Below are 24,161 nucleotides of genomic sequence, written 5' to 3'. Positions count from 1 at the left end.
CTGTTTCCACAATGCCAACGATTGTTTATATGCAGGAAGGTCCCCCTTCTTGCATATAAACAATCATTTTAATAAATGCCTGTTTTGCAACTTCCATGTGTGCTGCATTAAGCAGCACATATAGAAGTTACAAAACGGTATTAAAGATTGTTTATGTGCACATGAACAATCTTCCCCTCAACACAGGCACCCTTGCACTATGGTCAGGGCTTAATTTGTGCCGGAGCTTTCCGGTGCTAAGCACCGGCACTTATTTCTTAGGGCCGGGTCTACACTCCATTTTGACCTCTTTATGTTCACACGGGAAAACGGCGTAAAAAAATTCAATTTGGATGCGGCATCGGCGCATGCTTTATTATGAGGCACATTCCGCCACTGGGACTGCCCGGGAGCACACAGCTGAGCAGTGCATATCAATGCTCCTGCCTAAGGCTAATAATGGAATATACATTGTTCTCCCTGGCTGCTGGCTCTAATCACGTCCCTTTTCCCTACTGCTTGAAAAGCTGCGCAGCCCCCGGAGCAGGTCAGCCTTCTGGAAAAGGCACCTCCCCCCATTCTCTAACTTCCGCCTGCCCGCCCGCCTCTCCGCTTCTGCTTCCTGCCCCTACAGTGATCCTGACGTCAATCCGATAGCGGAAATAGGCGGGCATTTTTATTTCTAGAGGGAACATTTGAAAATAAATTATACCGTGGCCCCCGGCCTGCACCTCTAATCCTGAACCCTGTCTGCCATGGTGCCACCGGACTGCCCTTGCAAGCCCCGGGAGCAACCACTGTAAGAAGCGGGGCAAGTGCAAGGTGCAGCACCTTCTATATCCAGTTTCCTGTGCCTTTTCAAGACTCGGCTGCACAGGGGTGAGGGCTCCGAAGATCGTGGGTTTGAGGCTGAACAGTTGGCTGCTTCTCTGGGTGGCTGAGGGGCTCCTGGGCTCTCTCTGTGTGTCTCCGTCACTGAGAGCAGTATGGCCCGCCACGCAGCACTCCACATCGCTGGTTTCCAATGTTACTGCTCCCGCTGCTCTTCCTGGCACTGTTGGGCCTCCAGGCTTAACATCCCGAGGGTGCTGCTTCCCTACTCTGCGGCAGTGGTATGAGAATCAGCTTCACGCTGGATGATGGAGGCCATCGAGGGCAACTACTGATGGTGAGTGCTGAGGTTTCTATCCATACACAGCTCTACCAATCACCGATCACAGGGATCCTTCCTACCAGCGCACTGGAGACTACACTCAGCGTGGGTAATAATGCACCTTTACAACGACCCTCTTCCCCACCCCCTCTAACGCACTGCTGGCCGCACACACAGTGCTCACAGGCTCCTTTCACGGTCACCGTTAAATTGCCACTGGCGACCAATTTGCTCCAATGCACCTCAATTTTTGCCCCCAGGCACCCTTATCTAATCAGGAAACTACACACAGAGCTGCCTGTCCCCCCCACTTCTTGTCTGCTCTGCCGCGTTATTTTAGTGTCCAAGCTTAGACCCACCAATGCACCTCCACCCTGCCCCAGAGGCCCTCGGTTTATTCCATTACTAAATTCAGAAATAACTGTAATGTATAAAAAAAAAAGCATATCAGTACCCAGATAACCTGTGTTTCTGCTAATGCGCAATTAGGCCCTAAATCACCCCGTGGATAATGTGCAATCCCAAACGTAATCACTTACAGACCTTCGCTAAAGTTAAAAATGAATAAAATGACAAACTCGTGATTAGTGAAAACCTAATGTGCTCCATGCAAAATCATTTTTTACTGTGCAAAGAACTCTATGCTGCCAACTGAATCAAAAACATACACAGCATACCTAAAATTGTGCCCCATGCAAAACCATACAACTACATGCTCAAAAGTCCAATACAAAGACTCATGAAAACAAACTTTCTACCATGTGCTCTATAACTCTCATAGTGCATAAATTGCACGTGCAGCGCTCTGCCTAGTCGCCTTAACCGTGTCTTCCTGGTGTCTTGCCCTGGATATTCCTGTATTAAGTCCAAATGATAGCTCTGCCGATGCACCTCATTCCTGGCTATCTGCATTCCATTATGCTGCACGGGGGCAAGCCGCAGCTGTGTCAGAACCCGCTCAGCCCTCTTTAGCAGAGTACAATGAAGTACAATAGTTTTTAGATGACAGTCCCGGGACACAGTGTGTGCTGGGGGTGGGGGTTGGAGGGAGACACCGGCCACATTGTACATGGAGAGCAGCAATTTGGCGATCATTAACGCATTAGTAAGCTACTCATTTGTCTGGGTGGGGAGGGACAGGTCTGCTGTGAAACTTGGGACGGGGAAGTAATGGTTACTGCACTCTCGAGACAGTATGCTTAATGTTCTGGTACGTTTCAATGGTGCTGTTGGTCCACAGTTTTTTAGCATGTCCTTATTTCCCGTTTGTTGTACTTCACCCGATGTCTCTTAGTGTAATATTATGTATTTACTACAGCAGCCCCCGCCCTTCTACTTAATACATGTATATGCCTCGGCATCACTACTTCCTCTAGTGCCCACAAGTTTTTATTTTACCCTCTCGTCGGTGCAATAGTCCTGTTAGTGTTTCCACCCTTTCCCTGAATTGTTACTTACAGGTGTTTGTACCTCATATTACATCTGACTTTTAGCAGTGCCAGTTGAGGATGTGGGGAGCTAATAAAGTGGGCGGAGCCAGTGGCGAAAATGGGTGGAGCTGGAGAAAAGTAGGTGTGGTCGCCAACAAACATTTGAGCACCTGCACTTCATATTTTACAAATTAAGCACTGACTATGGTGCAAGGGTGCCTACGTTGGCGCTAGGCAGCTCAATTTAGGACCAGTGCAGGGGGAAACGCAGGGCTGAACCATGTTCTAGTAAATATGGTCCAGCCCTGTGTTTCTAAAGTGACGGAGAATGTTGTTAGACATTTTGGCTTAACAACACACTTTGCCACCTTCTTGTGAATATGCCTTGTGTTCCCTTCAAGATCGAGAACAGTAATACAGTATTGATGTTCCCTTACTATAATCCTGCTGCTCAATATACGAGGGCCTCCATCTTTGAAGTTAAAAGAGCACGCAATGAGAGAACAAAATTCCCTGCAAAATTAAAAGTAATGATTGGTGGTATACCCCTTTTTTTTACTGATCCATCGGAAGTGTGAGATTAGCTTGAATCATACAAACATTGAGACAGGTCAGAAGGCGCAAATCATGCATCTCTCCCAGAGTGCTAGAGACCTCCCAGATCACAGACGAAGAAAGATAAAATGACTGCATTAGCAATTTGACACCAAGGAAATTCAGATGTGGAAAGTAATAGAACGTCAGATCGGTGGACCTCTGATTCAGAATTGGAGGCTGTAATTAAAGTTAGAATGGGACTGGATCCAATGCCCAGGGAGCCGTGAGGAGTTTAGAAGGTAGGTGGGGCGGGTGTATTCGAATGGAACAGTGTGTTCATATGGTTACTACATATGGCCTGGGGATGCTCAAGCAGTGGAGGCTCCAGAAGTGGGAGATGGAACACCTACATGTGTTAGATACAAAATAAAGTCTGGATTTACTCCATGGGTAGAGAGAACATGGGTCCGGACACATAGGAAGTTGTACATTCTTGGCACATCACCTCCAGATGGATTTGATTATGTATCATAGGCTAAAGGGTTAACTATGCCAACTAAAGTAAACCAGGTCGGATGGATAGCTGTTACTGCTCTCCTCTGGGAGCTGGGTTTTGTTTCCAATATTCTAAGTTTTGTCAAGAGCTCTCAGAAGTAGCCTTATTGTATGTGAAGACTGAGGGCATACTATCAAGGAACATATCGCTGGGAAAGTGGCGATTTTCCTATCGCAATATCACCAAGGACTCGCTAACATGCGTTAGCGCTAGTATCCTTGCGATAGCTGCGGTTTATCCTGAAGCTTTGCATGTCAGCGATATTTATCGCTAATGATATGCAAAGTAGGCGTTCCTCACTGAAATAACATGGAAACTGTCGCTAACAAAACTTCCCTCTATTATCAATCCGGCCCCGGACCCGCATAGCAATAAGAAAAGTAGCGCTGACCGTGATTCATGCTGGTATTTGAACGCCTGATTGAAACCTGACTTAGTCATCTTGTCAATGGGAGGAGGATTGTCAGGATAAGTCCACCATGGCTTATTATCAACAATTTCCCTATCTCTGCTTTTTTATCGCTGGATTTCCAGCAATATTCAGGCATTTTGCCGCTATTGCTGGATTTTTTATTGCTTTGGAGTTAAGTGTTGATGATAACGCGCTAACTGTAATCCAGCTATAGCCAGCGATATTTAAAATCGCACTAAGCGCTCTTAGAGATAATTATCGCTGCCTGTTGATAATATGCCCCAGGGTTTTTTGAAACAGAGATAGACATATACTTAGGGAAGACAATACAAACCATTGGAGGTAGACTTCTAGAAAAGCCCTCTGCTAATCTCATAATAGACACAAAATGGCATTAAGGAACCGCTTACACTTTCTGAGGTTTCTGAGGTTACTGCATACCTGAGGAGGAAGAGCATAGATTGCATTTATCTATGAAATGCATCTCACCAAAATTACAGTCACTCTCTTGCAATATAGATGGAGGGGCCATGTGTTTGCCACTGGGTACTGCTCAATTGCTAGAGGGACCCTTATCTGGATCAGATCAGGGGTTCCCTTTTCTGCAACACACACTCCAGTAGATAAGGAGGGTCACTTTTGGAGTCTGGAACGCTAGATTTAAAAGAGATACTCCTGGATTGTATTTATGCACCTAACCAAGATCAAGAAGTGTTCTTTACTTCATTGTCAGTAGAATTGGACCAGATGACTGGTGGATCAATATTATCACGTGTAGTGTCGAACTGTGTTAGTGATGTGAATTTGGACTCCGCCATGTCAGCGCTGCAAGTTCTTGCTCTCTGTGGACCCCTTAAAGTAGCAAAAGGTTTTAGTAAATAGATGATTGGGAATTAGTTGGTATATGAAGGCTGCAGCACTGTCATGAAAGATATTACTCATTTTATTCTAATTTATACTACATTCGTGTGATATTGGATAAAATATTATGTTGTGGGTATTTATGTCAATTTATAATAGGTTTGGAGTACTTGGGCAAAAACCCTAACGGGCTGTAACCCACATATGGTTTCCATGCAGATCTGAAGGCCCCTATCACCAGTGCCTAGTTGGAAACCTCAGCCTGATACCCTAAATAATCAAGATACTTCCTCCAGACTACTCTGAGAATGGGAGGTGTTCAAAATGGTGGTGCAGGGACATTGTGTTGGAAAACTGTTGGAATTAACATCTCCGGAAAGGCATTGACATTGTTCTCTTCCTTTCTTGAGGATAGGATACAATCGGTGGCCTTGGGGAATCTGACCTCTTTGTCCTTCACGCTTCCCTGGTTCTTCCTTAAGTCCCACTCTTTTTTAATGTTTATGTCTTGGAACTGGCCTCCCTTATCAGATCCTGTGGGATGACATTAACATCATAAGCAGATGATACCCAAATTGTGGTAACCATTACCAAAAATACATCACCACCAGTAAACAGGTTTAGGAACTGCATGACAGCAGTTAGCTCCTGGATGAGCGTGCACTGTTTTAAAATAAATTCTCGGACAACGGAGGTGATTCTATTTGGTAAATTCACCCCTTCATGGTCACAGATTTGGTGGCCAAATGATTTGGGATCAGCTCCTATCCTGGTTCTCAAAGTGAAAAACCTGGGTGTGATTATAGATCAGAGACTTGACTTTGAAGCTCAAGTTAAATCAGTGTCATACTCCAGCTTCTTCATGCTAAAAGCCATTAAGGAAATCCTACCTCGGATTCCCCCAGAAAGCAGGATAACGGTAGTCACATCCCTAGTCCTTTCCAGACTAGATTACTGTAACGGGCTATATCTCGGCATACCAACAAAACAACTTCAAAGGCTCCAAATGAACCAAAACGCGGCCGCTAGACTTCTGGTAGGGATTCCCAAATTTCAGTCTGTGGGCTCCCATCTTCAAAGGCTGCATTGGCTGCCAATACAAAAATGGATCAAGTTTAAAACGCTGTGTATTACATACAAGGCACTCCACAGGACGGCCCTCAGTTCCTGAGACGTTCATTGCAATGGTACTCCCCAAACAGATGTCTTAGATCACAAGGAGCAAATGTGATTCTTTCACAGAGAGTATTTAAATCCCACTGGGGCGATAGAAGATTTACGGTGGGAGCCACCACTTACAGATTCGCCCCTTTGCCTGCTTCTAGGTTTGCTAGCGCCAAGACACCATTGGTAATCGTGCACTGTATACATTTATAACAGAACATAACAATTAAGAGAACATTTGATTCTAAATTATCTTTCCTTGGTAAATCCATCAACTAATTGGAACCTGAGGTGACCCAGAACCTGGACTGACATTACTGAGTGCAGAGAATGCAAAGGCCAAACAATTGAGAAATTGTGCTGTCAAAACTATAAGGAATACATGGCTAGAGTACATGAAGGAGAAGGTAAAACAGGGAGGCACCTGGCATGGCTAGTCTGCATAAAGTGCAGAGGATCCCCAATTTCAGAAATTCTGACCCCCTAATGGCCAGCTAGTGCACTCTCCACGTCAGATTAATGAACCATTCTTCATGTACTATTGTAGCACGTATGTCCAAGCTAGAGAGGTGGCTGCAGAAGAAATTGAGGCCTTAATGGATAGGACCCCACATTGTTAATTAGGCTCAGAAGAGAGAAAGAGCTTGGGATGTCCCATTTCTGATTATGAGATATGGGTGGATATTAGGGAACTGGCTAGTGATAAAACACCAGGACTAGATGTGCTATCAGCTGAATTTTATCATGCACACTCCGCCCTCCTGATACGATGCTTGGGTAAATTGTACACTGCTGCATTGGAGGGGCGAGGGAGATTTCCGCTTTTACCAGGCTGGCAGGCATACATAGATTTTAAAATAATTAGCAGGGTTCTGGCTGCCAGGTTATGGTGATATCCATCTGCTTTGATACAGACCAGAATGGATTTATACCTACACGCAACACGTCTTGTAATATTCAGAGGTTGTACAGGGTGTTGAATGAGATTAATGCTGACATGAAGCCCGTAACAATAGTGATTTTGGTTGGCCTCAAGTAGGCATTTCATACCATCCAGTGGTGCCACCTCCAGGCTGCCATGTGTCTGATGGGCTTGTGGGGCAAGATCAGTTATCTAGATTAAATTGTTATACACTTACCCCTGCGGCTAGAGTGAAGATAGGCTATATCACTCAACAGTATTGAACATTTTTTTGCCCTCTTTTTCACCATTGCAATAGAACTTTTGCTGCGATGGCCAGAGTGAAGGAGATACAGGACTGATGGGTAAAGAATGTAACCGATGGGACCAGACACTTCTATTACGCAGACTGAAACACAGGGGTACCAAACACTAATTTCCATTTATTTGAAATGTTGTGTAAAAAAGACTTCTAATGACCCTTTTATGGTGCAGTCTTGCCCCTGATTGGGATCCTATACAGAGAATTATCTACCTTATTTACAGAATGTCAACTTTCTATGTGGATGGAAGTGGTAATACTTACAGACAGAGATTGTTATTCAAGTGGGTCGATTATACCCTATTTGAATCATTCATAGATGAATATAGTTTGGGTCACAGGCAGTTCTTGACTTATGGGACCTTGATGTGGGCCTTTGAATGCTGTGGATTGCAGGTATAAACAAGACTCCAAAGCATGATGTGATTCAACTCCTCATGACCACTGGGACTGGAAGATACTTAGTAACATGGTTTTATACAGCACTCAATTGGATGGCATGAAAAAATCTTGAAAGACCCAAGGTGAGATTGGAGATGAGTATTGGACCTGAGATAGATGATCAAGAATGGGAGAGAATATTAGCATATACTCCAAGAGTGTTTAGGAACACTAGACTTAAGTTGATCCAGTTTAATTATCTCCACGAGGAACTCCAGAAAATAGACAAAATATACTGTGGTGACTTTAGGCTCTGCACATGGTGTACATCACTATTCGCAGATTTTTCCACATCGTCTGGAGCTGTCCCCAGATTGAAGCTTATGGGGTGCACTCATCATTTAGGCAGAACTCTGGACAGAGAAATAGCATGTAAACATGAAGTATGCCTGTTAGGAGGCTTTTAACTGCCTAAACTCAGAAGGGTAGACAATAGCCTACTTGACCTGAAGCTAGTCCTGACCATACAACTGAATGTTGTAACTTACAAGGCAGTGAGTTGACCCTAGGTTAAGGAGAGATATGGAGAAATGGGCACGGGTGGAGGTGGAAGCTTTGCAACACAAGGAAGTGTGCAGAGTACCCAAACATCCTTTGACTGATTTCTGGAGAAATGTAATTCAGAAGCTTGTGAAATACAGCCTCGGAGGTTTCATGCACTGTGCAGCTCACTCCGATGTTTGAGCAGTACTCGAACTACTGACAAGAGGAAATATCGCAACTACGCTCTCTGAGTAATTTAGTCCCCAGTTCAGTGGGTGGAGGGTCACGCTGTTTTTATTGGAAATACTGATTTTAAAAGAATAAGAACTATCACCCTGAACACCTACCTGACCTGATTGCGTGCATACTCTCGCGCCCCGGTCCACCGCAGCCCTGTGACTGATTGTTGTGGAGGGCATTGACGAGAGGTAGGAAGCACTCACTTCCGGGAGCGTGCCATTTTGGTCGGCACTCTATTTGAATCATTCATAGATGAATATAGTTTGGGTCACAGGCAGTTCTTGACTTATGGGACCTTGATGTGGGCCTTTGAATGCTGTGGATTGCAGGTATAAACAAGACTCCAAAGCATGATGTGATTCAACTCCTCATGACCACTGGGACTGGAAGATACTTAGTAACATGGTTTTATACAGCACTCAATTGGATGGCATGAAAAAATCTTGAAAGACCCAAGGTGAGATTGGAGATGAGTATTGGACCTGAGATAGATGATCAAGAATGGGAGAGAATATTAGCATATACTCCAAGAGTGTTTAGGAACACTAGACTTAAGTTGATCCAGTTTAATTATCTCCACGAGGAACTCCAGAAAATAGACAAAATATACTGTGGTGACTTTAGGCTCTGCACATGGTGTACATCACTATTCGCAGATTTTTCCACATCGTCTGGAGCTGTCCCCAGATTGAAGCTTATGGGGTGCACTCATCATTTAGGCAGAACTCTGGACAGAGAAATAGCATGTAAACATGAAGTATGCCTGTTAGGAGGCTTTTAACTGCCTAAACTCAGAAGGGTAGACAATAGCCTACTTGACCTGAAGCTAGTCCTGACCATACAACTGAATGTTGTAACTTACAAGGCAGTGAGTTGACCCTAGGTTAAGGAGAGATATGGAGAAATGGGCACGGGTGGAGGTGGAAGCTTTGCAACACAAGGAAGTGTGCAGAGTACCCAAACATCCTTTGACTGATTTCTGGAGAAATGTAATTCAGAAGCTTGTGAAATACAGCCTCGGAGGTTTCATGCACTGTGCAGCTCACTCCGATGTTTGAGCAGTACTCGAACTACTGACAAGAGGAAATATCGCAACTACGCTCTCTGAGTAATTTAGTCCCCAGTTCAGTGGGTGGAGGGTCACGCTGTTTTTATTGGAAATACTGATTTTAAAAGAATAAGAACTATCACCCTGAACACCTACCTGACCTGATTGCGTGCATACTCTCGCGCCCCGGTCCACCGCAGCCCTGTGACTGATTGTTGTGGAGGGCATTGACGAGAGGTAGGAAGCACTCACTTCCGGGAGCGTGCCATTTTGGTCGGCACTCTAGTTGTTTTCGCCGCATTTCATTATTTAAAGTGCAGGGATCACACGGACAGACTGTTTGAGAAGTACTCGAACCACTGACAAGAGGAAACATCGCAACTACGCTCTCTGAGTAATTTAGTCCCCAGTTCAGTGGGTGGAGGGTCACGCTGTTTTTATTGGAAATACTGATTTTAAAAGAATAAGAACTATCACCCTGAACACCTACCTGACCTGATTGCGTGCATACTCTGGCGCCCCGGTCCACCGCAGCCCTGTGGCTGATTGTTGTGGAGGGCATTGACGAGAGGTAGGAAGCACTCGCTCTAGTTGCTTTACGCCCCCTGCCAGCTATTTCTGGCCAGCATGATGTGCGGACGCAGCGGACGCGTGCAGTGGGCGCGCCAAAGGCAAGCCCGTCTACGCCCGTCCGAGCCAGTACGTCGCCTCTCGCCAGAAAAGCTGGCCCTACCTCTTCCGGAGCTTATACCTATTCTAGAGAGGCCCTACTTAGCCTGTGCCCTTCCCAACTTCATCCCATGAGTGGCCCCATTTCCTGCTCATGCGGCACGTTCTTACTTCCTAAACCCAGGCCGCTGCCCGCGTCTTCAGCCAAGTCCCCTCAGCAGCGTTTAAAAATACTCCAGCTGAATGTCAGGTCGCTAGTAAAACATCATGCAGAAATACATGATCTCATTATTGACGAAGACCCGGACATATTTTTTCTGACTGAGACATGGCTTAGTGATGACCTGTCATCCGTGGTCAATCTGGCCCGAACCCCCGATTATGCAATTGTTTTGCTGAACAGAAAGACCAGGGGAGGAGGTTTCGCTGTGATCATTAGGTCTTGCCATACCTGTCTTTTTAACAAAGTCAGTTTGGAGGGTAGTGAATGTGCCCGATTTAACATTTCAGTGAACCCCCATTTCTCCCTCTCTGGCTTATTGATCTATAGGCCCCCGGGACCTGCCTCCGGTTTTAAAAAAGCTCTTCTTGAGACAATTGGAACTCTGGCTGTGGAATCGACCAACTTCAGCATTTTTTGGCAATTTAAACCTCCATTTTGATCAGGGCTCTAACCAGACCATCGACACGCTGCTGGCTGACCTAGCTGCATTCCAACTTCATCAACTAGTCGCTAGTGCCACACATAGAGGTGGCCATCTGTTAGACCCCGTTTTCTCGAATATCGAGGAGGCAGCAGTACCTACTCCCATCCCTATAGCATGGTCCAACCACCTCCTAGTCGAAATGACCATCCCTATATTAAGTTCATCCCGTACCGACATCCAACGCTCCGTACTTAAACGACCTTGGCACAAGATTCGCTTAGATGACTTCCATGCACTTTTAAGAGCTGATCCTTTAGGCCCACTCGACAATATTGAGTCAGGCTATGAAGCTTTCTGCGCTTGGATCACCCGCGCATTAAACGCCCTTATCTCGATTTCCTGGATCAAGGGACGGACACAGGAATCTAGGCCCTGGTATAATGATACTCTGGCTCTATCGAAGAAGGCATGTAAGAGACATGAACGTAGATGGAGGAAAGATTATGATCCGGAGAGAAAAGCCTACTACTTGGCCGAACTAAAAATATATCACTGTGCCGTGTGTAGGACATGAGCAGAGTATTATGCTAGCGAGATTAAAACTAGTTCTAATCCCGCTAAAACTATCTTTAAAGTCCTTAAGGAACTTAGTGCCAAACAAACCCTGGCGCCCACACCGGCATCAGAGCTCCACTGTGAAGAGCTAGCCTCCTTCTTCATGGATAAAATCAGGGCAATCTATCCATCTTTCCCTCCCAGGACTAGGCTTTGTCCATCCCCCTTATCAGACCAGACTCAGCCCATGATCTGACAGTTATCCCCCAGATCTCCTTGGAGGAACTTAGCAGGCTGGTCGTGAAAATTAAATTCGGCTCTCCAGCCGACCCACTCAAGCCTGCGCAGTTCATAGAATCTTCTTCGCTCTGTATGACACCTATACTCCAGCTAATCAATGCCTCCTTTTTATCCGCTATGGTTCCGGTAAAAACAGGCAGGGGTCTCCCCCATCCTCAAGAAATCTAACTTAGACCCCATGAAACCAGAAAATTATAGGCTGATTTCTCTTCACCCCTGGGCAGCAAAGGTCGCGGAAGCCCACGTTTCTACCACACTTACCAACTATCTGCGTTCTAATAACATTCTAGATGCAACACAACACGGCTTCCGCACAGGCTTCAGCACGGAGACCGCTCTTCTGGCCATGACAGAATTTCTCAGAACCACTCTTGACCGTGGTCAAACTGCGGCACTTATCCTGCTGGATCTTATGAGATTCTGCTGTGCCGGCTCGAGGAGGTAGGAATCAGGGACCTTGCTTCTAAATGGTTTAGATCTTTCTTGATGGAGAGGACCTTTTGTGTCTCCACGCCGCCGTTCACATCTAAGGCGCACAAGATTGAGTAAGGGGTCCCCCAGGGCTCCGCATTAAGCCCCACGTTGTTCAACCCCTATGTTCTGTCGCTGGCTGCGGTAGCCAAGCAATGGGACCTCACCATAGTCTCATATGCGGATGACACGCAGCTAGCGGTGGCACTGACGGAGAGTGCAAATACTACTGTCTCCAGGTTTAAAAGTGGCCTTTCAGCCGTGGCTGACTGGATGACATCTAATTGTTTGCAATTAAATGCAAACAAGACTGAAATTCTGTTGGTAGGCAAGAAGACGGACTTATGGGGCAATCACTGGTGGCCTGAGGCCTTGGGTACAGACCCGGAGCCTAAGAGTGAAGTCAAGAATCTAGGGGTGTGGCTGGACTCTTCTCTTAGCTTTTGTCCCCACACAAAAAGTAGCAGCCACATGTTTTGGCATCCTTCGGGGTCTGAAACCCATTTTGAAGTTCTTTGATGCACCCACTAGACAGCTTATAGTTCACAGTCCACTGTTCTATCTAGATTGGACTATGCGAGCTCTTTGCTTCTAGGTGCCAATCAAGCTGAAATTATGCAGATGCAGCGCATCCAAAATGCGGCTGCAAGTGCCTTGGTTGGCCTCCCAAGGTTCTGTTCCATCACTGACACCATCCGGAGGCTGCACTGGCTCCCTATGGCCCAGTGAATTAAATTTAAAACACTATGTCTCTCCTTCAAGATTCTAAAACTCGCAACACCTAAGTTACTCTGTAATCTCCTACCCCTTATGTACCTACTCGTGCATTGTGCTCAGCAGAACAACATCTGGTGACCGTGCCTCGGGTCAATCGCTGTAGAGCGGTAGGACGGTCCTTCCGCTTTGCGGCAGCAAAATTGTGGAATTCTCTACCTCCACATATACGAGAACTGGAAGACCTGCTGGCCTTTAGGAAGGCAATTAAGACCCATCTTTTTCCCCTAAACAGAGTTTATTGGTTGCTGTCTTGCTGAGCTCCTTCTGTCTGTTGTTTATGTGCTGCTAGAAGCGCCGGGACGCCCCTTCGCTGGGGCAGCTGAGCGCTATAGAAGTTTGTATAACATAACATAACATGGTCTGGACCTGAGCATACCTGATGTACTTTCCTTCACTGTGAATGAAATGACAGCTTCTAAAATAAACCAATTCATTCATGATTTTAGTGTCAATGCAGACAATGTCCTGTCTCCCAGCAATACACCTAAATGAGCTTTTTCAATTGATATTAAGAGCTGAAGTTGCCAATCCACCTCCTCCAAACATGGCTGTTCATGTGATATCAGGGTATCTTTAAAAAACTGAATTATTATTAATGCTGGGGAAAGAAGTGGATGATCTGCCACAACATTAATTAATCCAATTCCTAAGAAGGAAGATACTTTGATAAAGCTAGAGCAGTGAATTGGTTTGTTCATCATTTTTTGTAAAGACATATAACATTCAGCAAAAGTGGTAACAAGTAAAATGTATGCCATCTAAAGGTGGTGTACATATTTATTTTAAAAAAGGTAAATAATTGCTCATCACCAAAAAGTGAAATTAAAGCAGGATTGAAAGCAGAAATTGGCCATACTTGACATGTCCTCTACTCTCTGTCCCAATTGTAAAAGCATACACAAAACAAAACTGGTCTACTCCCTATCTGATCATCATCTATGTAATTCTTTCCTGTTTTGGTTTGTGTTTTAAAATAAATTGTAATTCTTTTGTTCAATAAGTGCCAAAAACACACAAAACTTTCTTGCTCATTGATTTTGATAAACAATATGTGTGGTGAGATGAGGACTGGCAGTGTACAGGTTAAGAGGATCGTTTACAACTGGAAATTGAGCTTTTTCACATGAGTCAATATTTGAGACTAGCGAAATTGAATTAGATTTTTATTTGCCAGGGCAAGGGAAGACATATATTAGTATTATCAAAATACAATGCTGTAAAATTGAACCATAAACATTTTAACTTGAATAGCTCTCATCATTATATAAAATGGGACATCCAACAAATTGCATGCACTAATGAGGTAAGTTGTGTGTCAAGCCAGAGGAAGCTGTGATGACCGAGTAATACGACAATTGTTAACTGGGATGTCTAGACTTCTAATGTTAGAAAAGAGGTCTAATATTGGTGAAACACTTCTCATTATAAATAATATAGGATTATTATCCTTTCTGAAGAATAGCTTTATTTCTTGAGAGCAAGTATTCACTTTACACTGAATTATTCTCCTTTCTCAAAAGTCCAGTTCAAACGTTCAACCTGTTTTTCTGTTAGGTATTGCGGTTCCAACACAGTTAATTGATGAGGTAAAAAAGTGACTCATCTCCTTGAATATCATGTAAAAGAAAAGTCATCACTACTGGTGTGTATGCTTTAATACAACTTGAAAAATCTTATAGAGAAACACAGACTGAAATTTAAATATATTCACTGAATCCCCTAGTAAGGCTAGCAAAAAAGAGTTAGTAAGACATCAGTACACACTAGGATGCCAATCACGAGATGAACAGGGAGTATTCCTAGGTCGAATACCTCACCAGAGAATAATAAGTGGTATGAGAACACGCGGCTTGATTTTAATAGCCCAAAAATATAGACAGTAAAATCACTTAAGGGCTCGGGCTGCAAAAACAGCCCACCGAGAGCCCCTGTCTCCACCCAATCCCCTCCCTTAGCATGTGAACATACAATGATCCACCCTACCAGCCCACTACCTTCGCTGATCACTGCTCCTGTCTTCATCCCTGTCCTCCCACCTCTCCTTCTGTAATATTTACAGCTTCCTCACTGCAGGAAGGAAAAGCATTATAATCCACAACTGAGAATTCCATATGAAATTCCAACATGCATAATCAGGCCTGAACAGTTAGTGACCAATCCACGGGGATAAACTCTTACCAGGTAAATATACGTGTGGCAATACCAACTAGAAATAGAAATCAGGCCACCCAGTATCTCACACATATATTTGTCTAACTCACAACTGGAACCTTAGAGTCTTAAACCTTCGAAGCATCAATTCTATGAGACGCAAACTAGGAGGCTATACAAATGCAGGATCTGCAGAAATATACAGTTAGGAGCTCAAAAATCAATACATAATTACACTTCTAGAGGCATATTTACAAGCCCCTAGTGGCACTGTGGTGGCACTTTTTTGCCGCTCTGGTGCTGCTCTATGCTAGCTCATATTTACCAGGTTGCACTAAGCCATTTTGCGTGGCTTAACACAGCCTTGTAAATATGGACTTCAGCCTGACAGTTTTCTGAGGCAAAGGGGCATGCAATGGGTGTTGCTGTGGGTGTTCCCAGCAACACCCATGGCTTTTTGACACTGCTTCAGATTTACAAGGATCAGTAAATCTGACACTGTGCCAAAAACTAACGCCTTTCAAAAGGAGGCGTTACTGTGGCACAACAAGGAGGAATACTTTTATTTCTCCTTGTTTTTCGCTCTGTCTATGTGTGCTGAAAAACACCATTAATGATTGTGTTCCTTCCTGCACAAACACAATCATCCTTGCAACGCAGGCACCCTTTCACCATCGTGCAAGGGTGCCTGCATTAGTGATAGGCAGTTTTTTTACCGCTAGCACAGGGGTGCGTACAGGGATGTGCTGGATTCTTGTTTGTATGGTGCTTCTCTGCATTTTGTAAATGACGCAGCTCGACACAGAAAAATTGCTTGAGGCACCACGCTGCACCATTTTCATGTAAATTTTCTCCCAGTCTTTTCTGGTAGGCACACCTACTTTCATTTCATGAAGCCAAGACTTCCCTGGACCGGAACCAAGCATCCTGGGACCGGTTTCTGGGTAGCTAGAATCCAGTGGCACAGTGAGCAAGGGACCCACATCTGGGCAACCCCATCCGACTTAGGGTGAAAAGTGGTTCGCAAACAAATGATGGACCGAATGCTGAATAAATCATACATTCACCCCCCAGTCAAGAGATCTGGGTTAAGTTAATTGTTCTTTTGCTCTCCATGCCACCCCTGTTTAGACCCATCCATATGCAAATCAGTCTTGACCCTGTGCCTCATGGGAACAGTTCAGACCGAACTGCCAAGCCAAGTCCTCCCTGGACCTGAACCAAGCATCCTGGGACCGGTTTCTGGATATTACCCTTCATCAGCCAGGCTAGCTTGAATCCAGTGGCACAGTGAGCAAGGGACACACACCTGGGCATACCTAACCCACTTTGGGCACAGGATCAAGACTGATTTGCATATGACTGGGTTTAAACTGGAATGGCATGGTGAGCAAAAAAACAATGGATTTAGGCCCAGATCTCTGTACTGGGGTGAATGTATGACATTGTTCTGCATTCTGCCATCAATTGTTTTTGTGTGGGTCAGCAGCTTGAATTGGCATCTCTTCTGTACGGGGAGTCACTGGAGTTGCATGAGGTGGGGTGTGATAAGGGTTTGTCGGAGAAGGCAGAGGATGAGTCTGGCTGCAGCGTTCTGTATGGTCTGAAGTCTCTGTAAGAAGTATGCTGCTATTCCTACATAGAGAGTGTTGCTGTAGTCCAGTCTGCTGGTAATGAGGGACTGTGTCTGGGTGCGTCTCGTGTGTAGGGGTAGCCACTTGAAGATCTTACATAGCATATACAGAGTGAGGAAGCAGGCAGAGGAGATGCTGTAATTTCATGATGAGCTTGTTGTCAATGATAATTCCAAGGTTTCTGGCATCATCAGGGAGAGTGGGTGTGGGTCCTAGGTCTCATAGTCACCAGGAGCCATTCCATGTGTTATTAATGTTACCAAAGATCAGTACTTCTGTCTTGTCTGTGCTCAGCTGCAGGCAGTTATTCTTCATCCAGTCGGTGCTGCTTTTCATGCATCTGTGGAAGTTGAGTTCAGCTACGGTTGTGGTGTATCTGTCGAAGAAGTCTGTAGGTGTAGTTGGGGTTCAAAGTTTCAGTATATGGTTGTGATCTTGTAGTAGAAGACATTTGCAAGGTTGTTTTCGCTGGCGGCTGGGTTGGAGAATTCCTTAACAATGTTGAAATGTACCCTGGTGTTGTTGGCGCTGGTTTCAATGCATGTGGCTAGTGGTGTCTTCTTTGTTGCCCTCAACAGGCATTAGTAGAGGTGGAAGAAGGTCTTTAAGGCTACCCTGTTGGAGGTGTCTTTCTGGCATGCCGTCTCCTCTCCAGCTGTTTACTATTTTGTTTCACCATTCTGAGTACTTGGGTGTGCCAGCAGGCCTTTTGGGAGGATTTTCTCTGGATGATGTTCTTGATGGGGATGATGTTGTCTGAACAATTGGTGATCCAGACATTGAAGCTCTTCACTCCCATTTTGAGGTTGGTGGCAGTAGCGGGGTTGGAGGTGTTGAGGCCGCCCATCCAGCTTGTCTCTGAGATTTTGTTTCACCTCTGGTAGGGGGCAGTGGTCACCCTGGCGGTGGTGGTGCGGTGGCTGGAGATGCTGAGGTGGATGATGGAATGATCGGTTCATGACTTAGCTTTATTGGATGTAGTTGCTGGAGGTGAAAATGGGATCCAGCATCTGTCCTGCGGTGTGTGTAGGATCGTGGGTCAAACTGAGGCTGCTTACATTGCTGGGAAGGTGTGTGGTGGCAATTTTGTTGGGGTCATCAATACAGAAAATGAAATCATTGAGGAGGATGTAGTCCTTGTAGTCTAAGGCTAGGGGCGCAATGAATTCTACAAAGGTGTAGCAGAAGATGGAGCATGGTCCTGGTGGTAGGTATGTGAGGGAGCCTTTGTTGGCTGTCTTGTCATCCGTGATGAGCTTGAAGTTGGGATGCTCCTTGCGGGGGGAGGTGTTGTCGGTTGTGGTAGTGCACTGTATTTTCTCTTTGTAGATAATGGCTGTTTCTCCTCCTGGCTTGTTGATGTAGTCCTACTGAGTGATTTTATATCTGTCTGGGATCGCTGTGGCAATGTCTGGGGTGGATGTGGGGTTGAGCCAGGTCTCCCTGAGGAAGATAATGTCTGGTGCGAGGGCGGTGATGAGGTCCCGTAATTCAGTGGAACTCTTGCATAGTGAGCGCGTGTTGGGAGGGGCACAGGTAATGTGTGGTTTTGTTGAGGTGGTGTCCGCGGTGTGTTCGGGATGGGGCTGGTCGGTGGGCTGGTATATGCTCTGGAGCAGGTGATGTGGCCTTTAAATAAATCTCAGGCCTGCCACTGCAGTATTTTTGTGCAATTTAAACTGCCATTTTGACCTAGTAAAATAAACCTTCTGCCTGGCCCAAACCCTCCTTTCTAATTCATATGTCACTCCCAGGATAGGTCCTGGACAGCCCAGAGGGCAGGGTAAAATGTATTAAAAAAACAGGATATGTACTTTAAGTTTGAAAAGTCATAGTATTGAAAAACTCTTATTACATTTTATAACTGTAGTTTCCAAATCAGAAGATATAACTGGTTTAAATTTGGTGTCTCTAGAATCTTAATTATAAATCCTAACTTATGGTGAAGCCAAATTTAAGTTACAATTAAGAAAATGCCCCTTTTAGAAGGTTGCCATTATCTTGCCTTAACCATTTGGTGCCTGAAGCTTGTCTCTGGTCACAATACCGGGTTGAGTTGGCAGCTGGGCTTTGTGTATTCCTAGACAGCTTAGATGTGATTGAGTGTACCATCACTGGCAGGATGGGAGGGAGGAGCTGGATCCAACTTCACTTACACCTGAATTGGCTGTGTCCTGCCCCCACACCAAGGGTTGCATACCCCTTGTAATTAGTCTGGAGCCAGGGAAGGTAGGGGGCATCTGTGCACTTCAAAGGCATGCATCTAGAAACATCTCCCCACTTCAATGGCACAACAGTGTATACAAGAAGGACCTCAAACACCACCAATTCAGTACACTTCTGGACCTGAGGATAATCTGCTGGGAAGAAGCAATGCTGAACTGCTGAAGGGCTGTCACTCTGCTCGACTGCGCTCTGGTGGACTACTGCTGTGCTGGCCTGCTTGTTGATGCCCTCTTACCTGGGTGAGAACCTGCAAATATTGAACCGAGAACCCAATGTAACTCCTAGTGCTAGTTGGCTGGCCTCCTGATCTGAAGTCTCAGGGACATATCAGGCTTCCAAACACCTTACACCTGCACCTGGACTCTGCCATCTATGAGTCTATCCTGACAAGTAGTGCAACCCAGTCCGGGACTGTTGGAATTGGGCATAGGTGCATGCCAGCGGAACCGACGCATCTTCTCTGCTGAGCAACACATCCAGAGCTGAACCAACGTATCTCCTTGGCTGGGCTGCGCATCCAGGAGCAGAATCACAGCATTGCAGCTGCTGCGTGGATTTAACCCTTCGCAAAGAAGCACATCGCCCACCACAGGTCTTAAAACCAACGCATTGCCCCAGTGGCTTGATGAGTCCACAAACAGGTTCTTGCATCTCTCATCAATGGCAGCCTTGATCACAACAACAGAATCCACATTGCAACCCCATCTCCGATGCTGTACTTCGCATTGCATCCTCACTGCATCTCGGACTCGACACTCCACTTCGGCTGCACGCAGCATCTTCAACATCTATCCATCCATCACTCCGCAACCAGGATTCAAGACACTATGTCCAGAAGGCCGAACTAAGAGGCTGATTACGATGGCGGCCCCCTATCGGAAATTGGGACATCCCCGACTAGCTGGCGGTGGTCCCGTAAGAGGCACTATGATGCGACTGCCACCACGGTGGTCGCAATGCCTATCATTTGTATTGTGGCGGTGCTGCTGGCAGCAGTACAAGCCACAATACAAAACATATCCTTGCACTATCTGGCAGGCACCATGCGGTGCCTGCCACATGGTGCAGAGACATGTAGTGGGCACCATTGGTGCCCCCCAGGGCCCTCAGCAGAGGGGTAGGGGGCCTTCTACAGGCCCCTAAATTCCCTTTACGCATGCCTTTTCATGGCGGGTTAACCACTATGAAAAGATTGGCAGAAAGGGGCATCGCAATCCCTATGGCGGTGCCTGGTAGGCACCACCACCACTGCAGGGATTGCGAGGCCCTCCGTCGCACCAGCGGGCTCAAGGAGCCTGCCGGATGCATGGCGGTCGGTGTTTCCAACTGCCATCACACTACCCACCATTGTAATATGGCGGTGGGAAACCTAGGTGAGACCACCACCGATGGGCTGCCGGTGGCTGTCTCACCACCATAAAAATCGCCTTCTAAGACCCTGTAGTTGGCCTACGCTTCAGCTTAATTGGCTTGAACTTGCGACCAGATGTCCACAATTGGCGCTTTATGCTTTTTGCCACTATTTGTACTACAAACTTTAAAATTAAATATCTCCGTTACTGCTAATCGGATTTATGTCATTTTGACTTGTTTTATTTTGTAATTGTTACTCTATATTTCTAAATCTGTTGTGGGTACCCTCTGCGGTGTGTTTTCACTGTTTTTCTGTTTGAAATGTTGCACAAATACTTTACAAATGGCCTCAGTCTGACTGCTCTGTGCCAAGCTACCAAGGGTATGGGCACAGGTTAATTTGGGCTTTGCTTGTGCCTTACCCTGACAATAATTTCGGATGCAGCTTGACCAGGGCTTACACCCCAATCAACTAACGACCCAATTTCTTGCAGAACCCAAAATATATATACCACAAACTGTCATGTTTTACTGGTTCCTTCTAGTACACCAAGAACAAAATGTACCAGTTAAATTACCTGTCAACTGGTTTGGTCCATAGGCATCTATTCATGTAGAGCAATGTGAACATTGTTATTTACTTAACCTACTCCTTATAGTTAGTACACTTTCACTAAGATCACTTGTGAGGCATTATCACCTTTGAAAAGCATAGAGGTTAAGTTTATATTCAAAGACATCATCCTATGTGTTTTTTTACCATAATGAATAATAACAATAATGTGTTTAAATTGCAATACATTGTTTTAATTTAGTCAAGGTATGCACATTGGACTACTGCATTTATGTGTTTTACTGAGCTAAAGGTTTAATGTCCCTGGTCAAAATAGGAGCTGCAGAAAGTAAACAGTGTTCATCAGGGCACTGTTTATCTTCTGCTATTGACATTGCCTTTGCCACTGATGTATCATGAAGGCAGAGAGTCTCAAAGGACAAATCAGGAATCACTGACAACCCCTAAATCACATTCATATGGACGAAGGAAGAATGTACTACATATATGTTTTCTCTCATACCCATTTTGTAACAGGATTAACTTCTTTTCATCAGGATGGCCAGCCTATGTCCCAGAGGGCCAGGTCCATGTAATTTATTCTAGATTCCAAGCACTAGGTAAATTAGTTCAATTTAGATTAATTGTACATTATTTTATCCCACAGCGTAAAACCATTATTTATCTTACTAACTTTAACCAAAACACTTCTCACAGCACCAACCAACTTCTCTGTAACCCCTTGGGGACTATTTCCAGAGTAAAATAGCCTGCATTTCTGATGTACTCACAGCTAGTCCCGCCACAACAGGTGTGGAAGAAGTCCCTTCTGTTCTTACATTGGACACTACCAATTCTCCAGGCTGCCTGGGCAACATGGTCACTGTAGCAAATGTCCACCTGTATCGTAAGCCTTTCGCTATTAGAAAGGGGCGTGACAAGGGCATCCTATCCACACAAGAAAGGTATTGTTTTTTTTAGGAGACATATGGGAACATTAGGTGGCAGGACATTTATGAATCCCCCAGTTTCCAGATAATTTACTCACATAAATATGAGAAAAATGTGTGCTTCTTTAGTCAAGGTATGAGGTTTGCAAGGGTCTATTGGTATAAAAAGGCTCCTGAAACACACAATTCACATAACTGTGTAAACCCCCTCATGTCTAGTTTATGGAAGTGTCTGGGTTTATTAGATTTCCCTGGGTGGTTGCTGCGCACAGGCCAAAAACCCACTGCTTTTTGATACGTACAACTTGTGAATACCTACAGTTTCCTGAACTTTACCTCACAGAAATATGAGGAAAATGTGTGTTTGCAGCCAAGGTTTGAGGGTTGGAAGGACTTCTGGTTACTAAAAGCCTTGTAAGATTCACATCTTTCAACAATGCAAAAGGTATCTCAAAAATGTGATTGGACCTAAAAAAAGTATGCATTATTGGTTATGCACTGCGGAAGAGACAATACATCAGCCTGTATTTACAAGGTTGGACAACATTTACAGCACCAGCAATATATGAATGGCATATGCAGACTTGCTTGACATCTAAGGAACCGCACAATGAGAAGGTATGAGAATGGGTAACTTGAAGATTGAAAAAAGGGACATATCACAGTATGCTACCTCTCAAAGCAGGAGCGCTGATTAAAACAATTGAACATATATATAGTAGTAATGTAAAGAATGAAACAATCTTCATGCAATTACTGCAAAATTATTACATGAATGCGGGATTGTTATCAGTTAAAATGACTTGGTTTGTAAAATACAGAGTGCTGGTGATCAAAGTTCTGCTCAGAAGACTACGGCAGGTGCTATTAAATGTCAACATTAAATTGTGGAGGAGTGTGGCTCAATGGTTAGAGCGGCAGACCCTGATGCAGAGCTCTGGCCCGGGACCAGGGTTCAATTCCCGGCGGGTCTTGGGCTTAATTTCCTCGGACCTGACAATTCTCGCCTCGGTGCCTATTCTAATCATGGGCCCCACGCTGCAACTCTGGGCAATAGCTTGCTTAACCTCCACACCGGCCCCAACAGCGCTAGGATGCCTGGCTTCACCCTGGGGGTGCCCAGGAGTGGACACTTCACAGGGAAAGCCAGGATGGGTTCCTCAGCGGTATGAGTAATAGCGCCAGGAAACCGCTTGGTGACAGTGCGCTCTACAAATACCTTGACATTTACATTTACATTTGACAACATGCAGAATAACAAGACCGTGCAGCTTTCAATCCATCTCATGCCTCTTTAATACACTACCAGACACCCACTTCCCCTTTATCTCTCTCTTACAGGTTCTTGCTTTCTCCCTTTGTGACATTGTTTCCATCTTACTCTTCCTCCTTCTTTCCCCTTCATGTCCTTTTTCCACTCACGCTCCAGAGAAGTTTCCAATGAGAAAAAATAAGTGCTGTCTTAAAAAATGAGTGCTGTGCCCCTACCGGCAACCACCGGCTCAAATTTAGCACTGTTAATTATAAGTGCTTGGATAGGAACTCTCATTGTGTATGGTAGAAGCTTAAAGCGCAAACAGTAGGCAGAAATACTAAAACAGACTGACGTGATTAGAAATTGCTTTGTGCCAGTACGAATAAGCTATTGAATGTACTTCTGTGTGCTATTTTGGAATCCAGTTACAAAAAGGTAGTATATCTTTTCAGTAGGTTTTTGGAATCAGGATTGCAAATTCTTTTAAACATTGTACTTCCTGCATTTCAGTGCTTTAGGGGCATATGTATGAAAAAAATGTTTTCGCAAATGCTGCAATAAAAAAAAAACAGCATTTGCGAGTAAAAAGTCGCTAAACGCGATGTACGAGACATTTTCGCATCGCATTATTAAGGAATCGCTAATTTACTGATTCTCAATCTTTTGTAAGCATTTAAAGAATCGCAAATTGCGATTTCTTACAAGCTATGTAACAAGCACCCAAGTTGTGCGATTTCTCCTTAAGAAATTGAAAATTACCACCAACTTCAAGTTGGTGGTAATTTGCGATTTGTTTGAAAAATTCACTTTTTGGCATTTTTCAAAGTGCCATGCGGCACACATACATGCCCTTAGGCCATGTATGAGCGCCATATGCGCACACATGCTCATTTCAGGGGCACATCAGTGTTTCCTTATGACACCCTTGCACCCTTGAAATTATTCTCAATTTGCGATTCTATAATTGCGAATCGCAAATTGAGAATGACTTCCAATTCATTCCTATGGGCCTCCTGGTCCATAGGAATGAATGAGAAGGTATTCCTTAATTGCGATTTCGCAATTTTCTAATTGCAATTAAGGAATACCAAGA

The 24,161-nt window shown here is 44.9% G+C and overlaps 1 protein-coding gene across 1 annotated transcript in view; it reads right to left on the bottom strand.

Annotated features, from left to right (window-relative positions):
- Positions 1-24,161, bottom strand: part of DOCK2 (dedicator of cytokinesis 2) — a 2,333,210-nt gene that overhangs the window by 62,532 nt on the left and 2,246,517 nt on the right. The window lies entirely within an intron of this gene.

This window comes from Lissotriton vulgaris, chromosome 7 (assembly GCF_964263255.1).
Source record: "Lissotriton vulgaris chromosome 7, aLisVul1.2, whole genome shotgun sequence".
NCBI classification, from domain to species: domain Eukaryota; kingdom Metazoa; phylum Chordata; class Amphibia; order Caudata; family Salamandridae; genus Lissotriton; species Lissotriton vulgaris.
Note: the sequence above shows the minus strand (reverse complement) of the source record. Positions and strands in the feature narration are given on the sequence as shown.